At 41.2% G+C, this 12936-nt stretch overlaps 1 non-coding gene and 1 pseudogene across 2 annotated transcripts; both read left to right on the forward strand.

Moving 5' to 3' along the window:
- The first annotated feature begins 1351 nt into the window (after positions 1 to 1351).
- LOC115830723 lies at positions 1352 to 1481 on the forward strand. Its single transcript, XR_004026275.1, has one exon. It is a non-coding gene; the product is annotated as a small nucleolar RNA SNORA20 (small nucleolar RNA).
- A 9430-nt stretch (positions 1482 to 10911) lies between these two features.
- On the forward strand, positions 10912 to 11332 carry LOC100583290 (annotated as a pseudogene). The gene has a single exon (XR_001113347.2). The product of XR_001113347.2 is annotated as a cytochrome c pseudogene (transcript).
- Positions 11333 to 12936: the final 1604 nt, after the last annotated feature.

Here is a 12936-nt window from a genome sequence, read left to right on the forward strand (position 1 = left end):
TGCAGTGAGCCAAGATTGTACCACTGCACTCCAGCCTGAGTGACAGAATGAGACTCTGTCTCAAAGAAAAAAGAGAATAACTTATCTATGTTCAAGTTGGTGAGGTTAAGCTAATATATTCCAGGCAAAATTCCAAGATGGAAGAAGAGTGGCTTCTTATGGAAAGAACTGAGAGACCAGTTTCTGGAACAGAAAGAATGAAAGTTAGAATGAGATATGTTAAACCTCAACAACTAGGCAGAGGGAGGATCACACAGCGTCTCATAGGTCTTAAGGATTTGGGTTTTTATCCTAAAGGCAACAAGAAACCTTTAAAGAGTGTAAGGAGAGGTCAGGGGTGGTGGCTCACGCCTCTAATCCCAGCACTTCTTGGAGGCCGAGGCAAGTGGATCACCTGAGGTCAGGAGTTCTAGAACAGCCTGGCCAACATGGTGAAATCCCGTCTCTACCAAAAATACAAAAATTAGCTGGGTGTGGTGGTGAGCACCTGTAATCCCAGCTACTTGGGAGGCTGAGGCATGAGAATCACTTGAACCCAGGAGGTGGAGGTTGCAGTGAGCCAAGATCACTGCACTGCACTCCAGCCTGGGCCAAAAGAGCAAAACTCTGTCTCAAAAAAAAAAAAAAAAAAAGAAAAGAAAAAAAAAAGAGTGTAAGGAGAGAATCAACATAATCAAATGTGCTTTAATGTGAGGGTAAGAAGTTTTCACAGCAGTCTGCTTGAGAGATGATGGTAACTTGCACTTGGTGCGGTGACGATGATACAGAGAGGCAAATGGGTTGAAGATGTATTTAGGAGATAGAATGGGAAAGACTTGGTGATTAATTAATGGGGAGGGGACACAGTAAGGAATCGGAAGTCATCAAGTAGTAAAGGAAAAGTCAATAATGACTCCTAGATTTCTGGCTTGAGCAACTGAGGGGATGGTGGCGCCCTTTACTAAAATGGAGGACAGGCTGGACGCAGTGGCTCACGCCTGTAATCCCAGCACTTTGGGAGGCCAAGGCGGGCAGATCACATGAGGTCAGGAGTTCGAGGCCAGCCTGGCCAACATGGTGAAACCCCGGCTCTACTAAAAATACAAAAATTAGCCTGGCGTGGTGGCGGGCACTTGTAATCCCAGCTACTCAGGAGGCTGAGGCAGGAGAATCACTTGAGCCTGGGAGGCAGAGGTTGCAGTGAGCCAAGATTGCACCACTGCACTCCAGCCTGGGCAACAGAGTAAGACTCCATCTCAAAAAATAAATAAATAAAATAAAATAAAATGGAGGACACTGAAGAAAGTAAGAATTTGGGGATAGGAAGACACTGAAGAAAGTAAGAATTTCCATTTTAGAAAATATTGAACTTCTTCCCATTTATTTGCTGCTATAGTCTCATAATGATACAAGCAGTTGTATGCATGGGATAAAATAATATTGGGACATATAAATTGAAATGAAGTAACCATTTTCATCTTTTCTGCATGGACAAGACATTATTTTTGGTTAAATAAAAAAGAAGAAGAAAGAAAAAAAAGAAAGAAACAGAAAGAAAATCCTGAGCTTTGCATGTCTATTATGACGCATGCTGTGGACATGTCCAGTTGACCACTGGATAGACAGTGCTGAAGGTCTAAGAAAAGTCTTTGCTGGAGTAATCAATTTAAGAATCACCAGCATGAAGATGGTAATGGGAGTCTCAAGAGTAAATGGGATCACCTGAGAAGCATTTGCAGAGTGACAAGAACAGAGGAACTTAGGATGGAGCCCTTAGGAACCCCAGGATGTAATAAACAGTACAGGAGGAAGAACCACTGGAGGAGACTGAGGAGATAAACCACAGTAAACAGGTCACCAGGAGGACACACCACAAAACCAGGGACAGAAGAGAGGTCATGAAGGGGTGATCGGCTGTGTCAAACATTACTAAGACGTCGAGATTTAAATCCAGATTTAAGTGTACATTAGATTTAGTAGCATGCAAGTCTTTTTTAATCTTAATACGAATAAAGTACCCAAATCACTAAGGCAAAGTTCTCTCAGGTAACCTCTTGATCCCAGTCCACTTGTTTTGAGAACCAGGCCATGCTTGCTTCCTGGAGTGGAATTAAAAGTCAGTATGGGTGGCACTTCGGGAGGCCGAGGCAGGCAGATCACCTGAGGGCAGGAGTTCAAAACCCTGTTTCTACTAAAAATACAAAATTGGGCGGGTGTGGTGGTGCAAGCCTGTAATCCCAGCTACTCGGGAGCCTGAAGCAGGAGAATTGCTTGAACCGGGAGGCGGAGGTTGCGGTGAGCCGAGATTGTGCCACTGCATTCCAGCCTGGGCAACAAGAGCAAGCTCTGTCTCAGAAAAAAAAGTCAGTATGAATGCTATGACTACAAGAAATCTACCCACATGAAAAAGGCATGTGAGGGGAAATGGAGCATGTGAACAATTTATATAGAGGTATTACAGGCAGATTTTATGTATTGTTTTCTTTTATTATGCTTTTTTTAATACTTTTTAAATTTTGAGAATTTGGAAACTCTTTTTTTCTTTTTTTTGAGATAGCATCTTGCACTGTTGCCCAGGCTGTAGTGCAGTGGCACGGTGACTGCTCACTGCAGCCTCAATCTTCCAGGCACAGGTGATCCTTCCACCACAGCCTCCCAAGTAGCTAGAACCACAGGCGTTCACCATCATGCCCTACTAATTTTTTTTTTTTTGTAGAGATAACATCTTCCTTTGTTGCCCAGGCTAGTCTCAAACTCCTGGGCTCAAGTGATCCTCCCATCTCAGCCTCCCAAAGCGCTGAGATTACAGACATGAGCCACTGCACATAGCCAGAGTTTCTTTAAAAGTATGTAAAAAGGTTTATGGATTATACTTTGGGTGGGGGGAAACAATATTCTCAGGAAACAGAAATATGGAGGCTGAATTGGAAAGTGAAGGATGCAAAGGATGACAAAATAGGACCTTAGGAATAGAGTTCTTTGGACAGGACACATTTGGCCACAAGGGATAGAAAGAGTCAAGGCCGTGCTAGACGGGAACCTGTGGCCAGGGGAAGTTGCAAAAGTGTTTAATGTTGATGCGAAAAGCTGGCAGACAGGGCAAGACTGGAGTCACAGAGAGTGCAGAAGACACCGTGAGCACCAAATTCAGAACCCAGAATGGCGACACGCCCCCTCCATCGGTCCAGGGCAAAGGGAAGGCAGTTCAGATGCGGCAATTTGGGGACAGAAAGTTGACAGTGACTCAGTTGATCACTAGTTTATGAAGTTGAACGTGAAATCCCTAGTAAGAATAAGAGGGCATAGCAAGTAGTCAAGGGAATAAAGAGGGTGAAGAAGTGTTGGAATGTGTTTCTTTCTTTCTTTTTTTTTTTTGAGGCAGGGTCTCATTGTGTCACCCAGGCTGGAATGCAATGGCACAATCTCAACTCACTGCCACCTCTGCCTCCCAGGTTCAAGTCATCCTCCCACCTCAACCTCTTGAGTACCTGGGACTACAGGCACATGCCACCATGCCAGGCTAATTTTTGTATTTTTTGTAGGGAGAGGATCTCACTGTGTTACCCAGGCTGGTCTCGAACTCCTGGACTCAAGCTATCCACCCAACTCAGCCTCCCAAAGTGTCGGGATTACAGGCGTGAGCCACTGCACCCGGCCTGGAATATGTTTCAAAGAGCTTTTTATTAATAAACATGGTTTGATTCTGAGGAGCTGTAGTTTTTACCATTCATACACTTTGCAATTAAGTAACACATATTCAGGAGCCTTAACATGGCTTACATTAGACACTAGAGATCAATTAAGAAATTATACCAGTATTAGGAGAGAATTAATGATTGTAATGAAATATATAAAACATTAATTACTGTTAAGGTAACTTTTGATTCATATATATAATTAAGTTTTTAATACTTGAAATTATATTTTTTGAACTTCACATAAACTTGTCACAACTTTATGTTGGACCTATACTAAGAATGCTCTTTTTATCAAGAAAATTTAGGTGGATTTTGCTCCGTCTTTTTGCAGTATTTGATTAACTTTTCTTCCATTTTCTGATCCACCTAATACAATAATACATTTTTGTATATCCATTCCTTAAAATATAGATATTTTCTACACCTTCTATCGTTCTGAATAAACTACTATTAAAACAATAGTACTTTCTTCTCCCAACACACTAATTTTCTTTGTTTAACAATAACAACTAATAATGTGCATTGTCTTAACTTTTTCAAAGTGTGTTCACACACGTGATCCTATTTATCACTATAACAACACCATAACTTCTGTATTATGGTCACAATTTCAATGTAAAGAAACCAAGATTGCTTCCTCAAAATCACCTGACTAGCAAAAAGCAAAGCTTGAAACCGTGAAAAAGAACAAGATCATGTCCTTTGTAGGGACATGGATGGAGCTGAAGCCCATTATCCTTAGTAAACTAACACAGGAACAGAAAACCAAATATTGTATGTTCTCACTTATAAATGGGAGCTAAACGATGAGAACATGTGGACACATAGAGCGGAACAACACACATCGGGGCCATTTGGAGGATGAAGTGGGAGAGGAGGGAGAGGATCAGGAAAAATAACTAATAGGTACTAGGTTTAACACCTGGGTTATGAACTAATCTGTACAACAAACCCCCATGACACAAGTTTACCTATGCAACAAACCTGCACTTGTATCCCCTGACCTTAAAATAAAAGTTAAAAAAAAAAAGCAAAGCTATGATTTAAATCCAAGTCTTCTGATTATTCAATTCAAATGCATTTATTTCCACTATACCAGTGTTTCCTGGGTGGCCTATGAAGAAATATATTTTATTTAAATTGTTACAGATTTTAGTGTAACTTTACATAAATTATTTAAATAAAATGGTGATCAGTTTAACTATAGTCATATATCCCTTAATTATGGGGATATGTTCTGAGAAATGTGCCTTTAGGCAATTTTTCCATTGCGTGAACATCATAGAATGTACTTACACAAACCTACATGGTATAGGCTATTACACACCTAGGCTGTATGGTATAGCCCAGGGGTCCCCAACCCCTGTATCGCGGACAGGTATTGGTCCATGGCCTGTTACGAACTGAGCCACATAGCAGAGAATGAGCAGCGGGGGAGCAAGCGAAGCTTCATCTGTATTTACAGCCTCTCCCCATTGCTTGCATTACCTCCTGAGCTCCATCTCCTGTCAGATCAGCAGCAGCATTGGATTCTCACAGTTGTGCAAACCCTTTTGTGAACTGTGCATGCGAGGGATCTGGGTTGTGCACTCCTTACGAGCATCTAATGCCTGATGATCTGAGGTGGAACAGTTTCATCCCAAAACCATCCCCCTCATCCCACCCCATTTGTGGAACCATTGTCTCCCATGAAACTGGTCCCTGGTGCCAAAAATCTTAGGGCTGCTGGTATAGCCTACAGCTTCTAAAGTACAAACCTATACAGCATATTACTGTACTGACTGTAGGCAATTGTCACATGATGGTTAAGTACTTGTGTATCTAAACTTATCTAAACATGAAAAAGGTACAATAAAAATACAGTATAGTCCAGGCACAGTAGCTCACACCTGTAATCCCAGCACTTTGGGAAGCCAAGGCAGGTGGATCACCTGAGGTCAGGAGTTCAAGACTGACCTAGCCAATATGGTGAAACCCCATCTCTACTAAAAATACAAAAATCAGCAGGGCGTGGTGGTGCACGCCTGTGATCCCAGCCACTCAGGAGGCTGAGGCAGAAGAATTGCTTGAACCCGGGAGGTGAAGGTTGCAGTGAGCCGAGATCATGCCACTGCACTCCAGCCTAGGTGACAGAGCAAGACTCCGTCTCAAAAAAAAAAAAAAACCACACAGTACAAAAGATAAAAAATGGTACACTTGTGAATGGAGCTTGAAGGACTGGAAGTTTCTCTGGGTGAGTCAGTGAGTGAATGATGGTGAGTGATTGTGAAGGCCTAGGACATCACCGTACACTCTTGTAGACTTTATAAACGCTGTACATTTAGGCTACACTAAATTTATAAAAACATATTTTCTTTCTTCAGTAAAAAGTTAACCTTAGCTTACTGAAACTTTTTTACTTTATAAACTTTTTAATTTTTTAACCTTTGATTCTTTTATAATAACAGTTTCAAACACATTGTACAGCTATACAAAAATATTTTCTTTATATTCTTATTCTATAAGCTTCTTTCTATTTTTAAAGTGTTTTTACTTTGTAAACTTTTTTGTTAAAAATGAAGGCACAAACGCACCTATTGGCCTAGGCCTACACAGGGTCAGGATCATCAATATCACTGTCTTCCACCTCCACATCCGGTCCCACTGGAAAATTTTCAGGGACAATAACATACATGGAGCTGTCATCTCCTAGGATAACAATGCCTTCGTCAGGAATACCTCTGAAGACCTGCCTGAAGCTCTTTTACAATTAACTTTCTAAAGACACATGTAGAAGGACTACCTCTAAAATAATGATTAAAAGTATAGGCCAAGGCATGGCGGCTCATGACTATAATCCCAGCACTTTAGGAGGCCGAGGTGGGAGGACTGCTTGAGACCAGGACTTCGACATCAGCCTAGGCAACATAACAAGACCCCATCTCTACCAAAAAATTTTTTTTAATTAGCTATAGCCCCAGCTGCTTGGGAGGCTGAGGTGGGAAGCTTGCTTGAACCTTTAAGCAGTGAGTTCAAGGTTGCAGTGAGCATCTTTGTGCCACTGCACTCCAGCCTGAGTGACAGGACAAGACCGTGTCTCTTAAAAAAATATATATATATATATATAATTTAACACTGCAGCTAAAAAAATAAATAAATAAATTTAAAGAAAATTTAGGTCAGGCATGGTGGCTCACGCCTATAATCCTAGCATTTTGGGAGGCCAAAGCAGATGGATCTCCTGAGGTCAGAAGTTTGAGACCAGCCTGGCTAATGTGGCGAAACCCCATCTCTACTAAAAATACAAAAATTAGCTGGGTATAGTGGTGTGCACCTGTCGTCCCAGCTACTCTAGAGGCTGAGGCAGGAGAATCACTTGAACCCAGGAGGCAGAGGCTGCAGTGAGCCGAGATTGCGCCATTGCACTCCACCATGGGCAAAAAGAGCGAAACTCCATCTTAAAAAAAAAACAAAAAAAGCTCTATTATAATCTTATGGGACCACCATTGTATATGTGATCCATCACTGCTCAAAACATCATTATGTGTCATGTGGCTATAAAAGTAATAAGTAAATAATAATAGAGGTGGGCCGGGCACGGTGGCTCAAGCTTGTAATCCCAGCACTTTGGGAGGTTGAGGCGGGTGGATCATGAGGTCAGGAGATCGAGACCATCCTGGCTAACACGGTGAAACCCCATCTCTACTAAAAATACAAAAAATTAGCTGGGCGTGGTGGTGGGCGCCTGTAGTCCCAGCTACTCAGGAGGCTGAGGCAGGAGAATGGCATGAACCCGGGAGGCGGAGCTTGCAGTGAGCTGAGATCACTTCACTGCACTCCAGCCTGGGCAACAGGGCGAGACTCTGTCTCAAAAAATAATAATAATAATAATAATAATAGAGGTGATACGTAGATTTGGCAAAATTCATGAATTTAGATATGTATGAATGAAATTTTCATACCCTTCATAATCAAATCTTCATAATCACTGAGAGATGGGCAAAAACCAGGGGTAATTGTCCCATTTTAAGATAAAGAACAAGGCAATGAATGACTGTGACATTAGCTAGGCTAAATCTTCCTTTAACAAAATTTGATATTTAAATCCAACTCCGTCCCTCCCTAAAAAAAAAGGTTGTGGGGGAGGAATTATATTACTATACAAAATAAACTTTCAGTGGCTGGGCACAATGGCTCACACCTGTAATCCCAGAACTTTTGGGAGGATTTTTTGAGCCCAGAAGTTCAAGACCAGCCTGGGCAAAATGGCAAAATCCATGTCTCTACCAAAAATACAAAAATTAGCCCGTCTCATAACTTGGTGAATAAATTTTAAAATGACCCAAAAGGTCATTTCTTTAATTTCATTTTTAAATTTTTATCTATTTAAAATTTTATCAATTTTTAAATTTTATCTATTTTCTCTCAGACAAATAAACTCTAGAACTTGATTTTCTAAATCTATAAAGTAAAGGCCAGGTGCAGTGGCTCACACCTGTAATCCCGCTACTTGGGAGGCTGAGGCAGGAGAATCACTTGAACCCCGGAGGCTGCAGTGAGCCAAGATTGTGCCACTGCACTCCAGCCTGGGTGACACAGCAAGACCCTGTCTCAAAAAAAAAAAAAAAAAGAAAGAAAAAAAAGGAAATCTGTAAAATAAAAAGTTTGAACTTTGTCATCCCCAATGTCCTCTTCATTTCTAAAAACAGATACTTTTATTCTTCAAGTTGCTAATAATATTTATATGTATGTCAGTGATATATAGATTGCATAAATTAGATATATTAAGGACCTAATGCTAAGATCAAGAATTGTTTCCAATTGTTCTTTTTTTTTCTTTTGAGACAGAGTCTCATTCCACCACCCAGGCTAGAGTACAGTGGCACGATCATAGCTCACTGCAGCCTCAACTTCCCAGGTTAGGTGATCCTCCCAATTCAGCCTCCCGAGTAGCGGGACCACCGGTGTGCACCACCACACCCAGCTAATTTTTTTGTATTTTTTTGTAGACACAGGATATTTCCATGCTGCCCAGGCTGGTCTTGAACTCCTAGACTCAAGTAATCTGCCTGCCTCAACCTCTCAAATGTTCCCAATTGTTCTAATTTAGCACAAGCATTTCGATATCTGTTCCTTGTTCTAAAAGAAACTGGCTTAATCGACCTATTTCAAATAATAGGAATGGAGCAATTATTAATGTATAGCATTTTAAATGATAACCCAGAAAATCAACACACATTTCTGGAGCAACGATTCTAGCAGGATATTCTTGAGGGGATACAAAGAGATAGCCTTGTCTTTAACAAGCTCAAGGACAATTGGAGAAACAAGACCAAACCCATGAAAATGTAAATTGCTGATCAAAGTGTAGAGTTGGAAAGGAAGGCCCTTTGATCTCATCTAGTCACAGATTGACAGAATGTTAGATCTGAAAAGGACCTAGGGGAGGCATCTACCCACTCCCTTCCCAGTACCACTCCTAATTTGTGGGTGAGCAGACCAAGAGCCAGAAGGATGACAGCATTTATCAGTGAGTTAATGACAGGGCAGGGATTAGAACTCTGTTCAAGAGCCCCAGTAGGTCAGTTAATTGGAGTGGAGAATTCAGGTTAAAGAATAGTAGCAGATGTGGGCCATGGTTGTGGAGACCTTTCTGCATCATACCTGAACACTGAGAAGCTACAGAAGGTCTTTATGGTACTGCAGGTACACAACTGATTAAGATTAAATGAGGCCGGGCGTGATGACTCATGCTCATGCCTGTAATCCCAGGACTTTGGGAGGCTGAGGTGGGCGGATCACCTGAGGTCAGGAGTTTGAGACCAGCCTGACCAACATGGAGAAACCCCATCTCTACTAAAAATACAAAAATTAGTCGGGCGTGGCAGCACTGCCTGTAGTTTCAGCTACTCAGGAGGCTGAGGCAGGAGAATCACTTGAACCCAGGAGGTGGAGGCTGCAGTGAGCTGAGATCGTGCCACTGCACTCCAGCCTGGGCGACAAAGCAAGACTTTGCCTTAAAATAAAATAAAATAAAATAAAATAAATAAAAATTAAATGATTTGTTTATAAGGTTTTATTAAAAATTGAGTTTATTAAAGATTGAGTTTAACATTAATAGTACACTAATACAAAGGAAAATTTTTTGTTTTCTATTTTGAACAAGACTTTCATGCAATATTGAGAGATAGTGAAAGGTTTTTGTTTGCCTTTTGAGTAAATGGCAAGAAAAAAGGAAAAGGGGGAGAAAGAAGAGACAGATTCAGCTGGCCTCATGTTGTCTTTCTTGGGTTTTGTTTGAAAAGCTGAGTCCCCTCTCTATCAGAGTAAAGGTTTTTCCCTTTTGAAACTTTTTGAGTTTTCACTTTGGCTAAATGAATGGCCTGTGATCCTATTTTGTGATATCAAGTGTGTGAAATCTTTGATATTTGACAAACTTTCCAAAAATCAAAATTTCAAGTTCTAAATTCAGCCCTATTGAACTCATTAAGCTTTTAGATACTAAGTCCCCTGAAGTCCAAGAGAGACATTTGGCTTATTTGATACGTTAAAATTATATAAGGGAAGGATCAAAGATGGCAGAGTGAGGCATGCCGCTGTAAACCAGCCTCCGGGCTGGAGGCAGGCCAGCCCCCCGGGAGGCCTCATGCATGTGTTGGACCATGCCCGGAGAAGAAAAAAAGAGATCTGCCAGGGGAAAGGAATTAAAGCAACATTCTTTCTCCCCCCCTTTCAGAGGGGAGTGGTCATCTACACTTACAAAGCAAAGGTCTTAAGTTCCTTATCATAGGAAGAACATTTTCCTTGACCTTTAGGTGCTTTTATATTCATCTCAAAAACAAAATTCTGATCTCAGGGCTTGGCGAACCACTGCCAAGAAAGAAATTCTGATCTCAGGACTTGGCAAACCACTGCTGAAACTTCACTTCTACACAGAGAGGCTTTCCTTCCCAGAACTCCAGACCAGCTGAGCAATTATAAGGTGTTTGCAAAGAAGACAGCTCTATGGCAAGATGACGATGTTCATTCCCAGCACAAAGGAGAGTACAGGAATGCAGCAGGTGGGCACCTGGTTAGAGGCAGAGCTGTGGGAGGTGCGCACTCGCGAGGGACCGAGACCCACGCGGGGAGCCTCCGAGTGGAGCCCGCGCTGGGTGGGAGGGCGGGGAGTGAGGACCCTGGACTGTGGTCAGACAGAGCCGGGCGAGTAACGGCTTGAGGTGCGGCGGAGCCCTAACTAGGGACAGAATTAAACATGGGTGATGTTGAGAAAGGCAAGAAGGTTTTTATTATAAAGTGTTCCCAGTGCCACACCGTTGAAAAGGGAGGCAAGCACAAGACTGGGCCAAATCTCCATGGTGTCTTCGGGCGGAAGACAAGTCAGTCCCCTGGATACTCTTACACAGCCGCCAATAAGAACAAAGGCATCATCTGGGGAGAGGATACACTGATGGAGTATTTGGAGAATCCCAAGAAGTACATCCCTGGAACAAAAATGATCTTTGTCGGCATTAAGAAGAAGGAAGAAAGGGCAGACTTGATAGCTTATCTCAAAAAAGCTACTAATGAGTAATAATTGGCCACTGCCTTATTTATTACAAAACAGAAATGTCTCATGACTTTTTTATGTGTACCATCCTTGAATAGATCTCATACACCAGAATTCAGATCATGAATGACTGACAGAATGTTTTGCTGGGCAGTCCTGATTTAAAACTAAGACTGGCTTGTGGTTAAATGAGTATGTTCAGTTTTTGAATTTTAATAGTAACTCCAATTCAGTAAATGCTATCACTGTTTACCCCTTTTAAAGATATGATTAGGCTTCGTTAGTAATGTTCAACTTTTCACAAAGATGGTGAGTGCCATCTTAAAGCTTACTGGAGATTGGTTTTATATTTAGATTTATATAACTGATTATGTGAATATATTTAAATAATGGGGAAATTCCTTCACTGTCTTAGAACCAAGCAAGATTCACCTGTGTTTTGTGTTCATTTGCCTCTTAAAGGCAAGGGTTGAAGATAAATAAGGTAGCAATGTCTATAGTTTTGGCCTTAACTATGCCAATCTAATTATAATTCCCTGTATTTAAAATGGTTCCTTTTACTTATTGAAAGGCATTTTAGTGTGATCTTATAGATCTATAAGGTCACATGCTTTTAAAATAGTAGCAAGTTAAACTTCACTCTTGAATTCTTTGCAATCTAAGTCAAACTAAGTTATAATTTAGGATTGTCTTTAAACAGCCATTCAGAAACATAAAACTGTAGAACTGTGTATTTGTGATTGGGAATGGTGCTTTTCCCAACTTAAAAGGATTAAAGTAACGGAGATATACACAAATTTTAAAATTATGTGTGATCACAAGACTAAAGATAATTAAAAAGAAAACCACAGATTAAAAAAAAAAAAAGGAATGCAGCAGGTGGTGAGCAGCTTTCCCTTTCTTCCCAAACTACACCTTCCAGTATGGCTTTAGTATTTTGCTTTTTGTTACAAATTCAATAAGGAAGGTCAAGCCAAGCATCGATAAGGAAGGTCAAACCAAGTATAAAGGATTATTGAGCATCACACCCGTTCATCATCCCTAGTTCATTGGTACAAATTATCAAGAGTTGTCTATATTTAAAAAACCATACAACCACCAAAAAATTATATAGGAAGCACTGTCAAGTAGGAAATGGTGTTTGGCTTTCTTTTTTTTTGTTGTTTTTGTTTTTGTTTTGAGACCGAGTCTCACTCTGTTGCCCAGGCTGGAGTGCAGAGGCGCGATCTCAGCTCACTGAAACCTCCACCTCCTGGGTTCAAGCACTTCTCCTGCCTCAGCCACCCAAGTAGCTGGGATGACAGGCACCCACCACCATGCCCAGCTAATTTTTGTATTTTTAGTAGCGACAAGGTTTCATCTTGTTGACCACAGGCTGGTCTTGAACTCCTGAGCTCAGGTGATCCTCCCACCTTGACCTCCCAAAGTGCTGGGATTACAAGCGTGAGCCAGTGCGTCCAGCCTGTTTGGCTTTCTTTAGGCTGTATTTGTATGAACGTGTTATTGGCGTGTGTTCCAGAACTGGGTAAAACTCCTGTAATTCTGATATGACTTAGTGTATGTTATCAGTAATAATTATAATTGTAATGGTAAATGTTGTATGTCACAAAAATAACCAAACTTCTTTGTCAATTGTGTTCTTAACCATGGCCATTCTGAGACTTATGTTATCACCCATTATTTTACATCGATACAGTGAGCACGATTTCGGCTCACTGCAACCTCCACTTC

Source organism: Nomascus leucogenys, chromosome 16 (assembly GCF_006542625.1).
Source record: "Nomascus leucogenys isolate Asia chromosome 16, Asia_NLE_v1, whole genome shotgun sequence".
In the NCBI taxonomy this organism is placed as follows: domain Eukaryota; kingdom Metazoa; phylum Chordata; class Mammalia; order Primates; family Hylobatidae; genus Nomascus; species Nomascus leucogenys.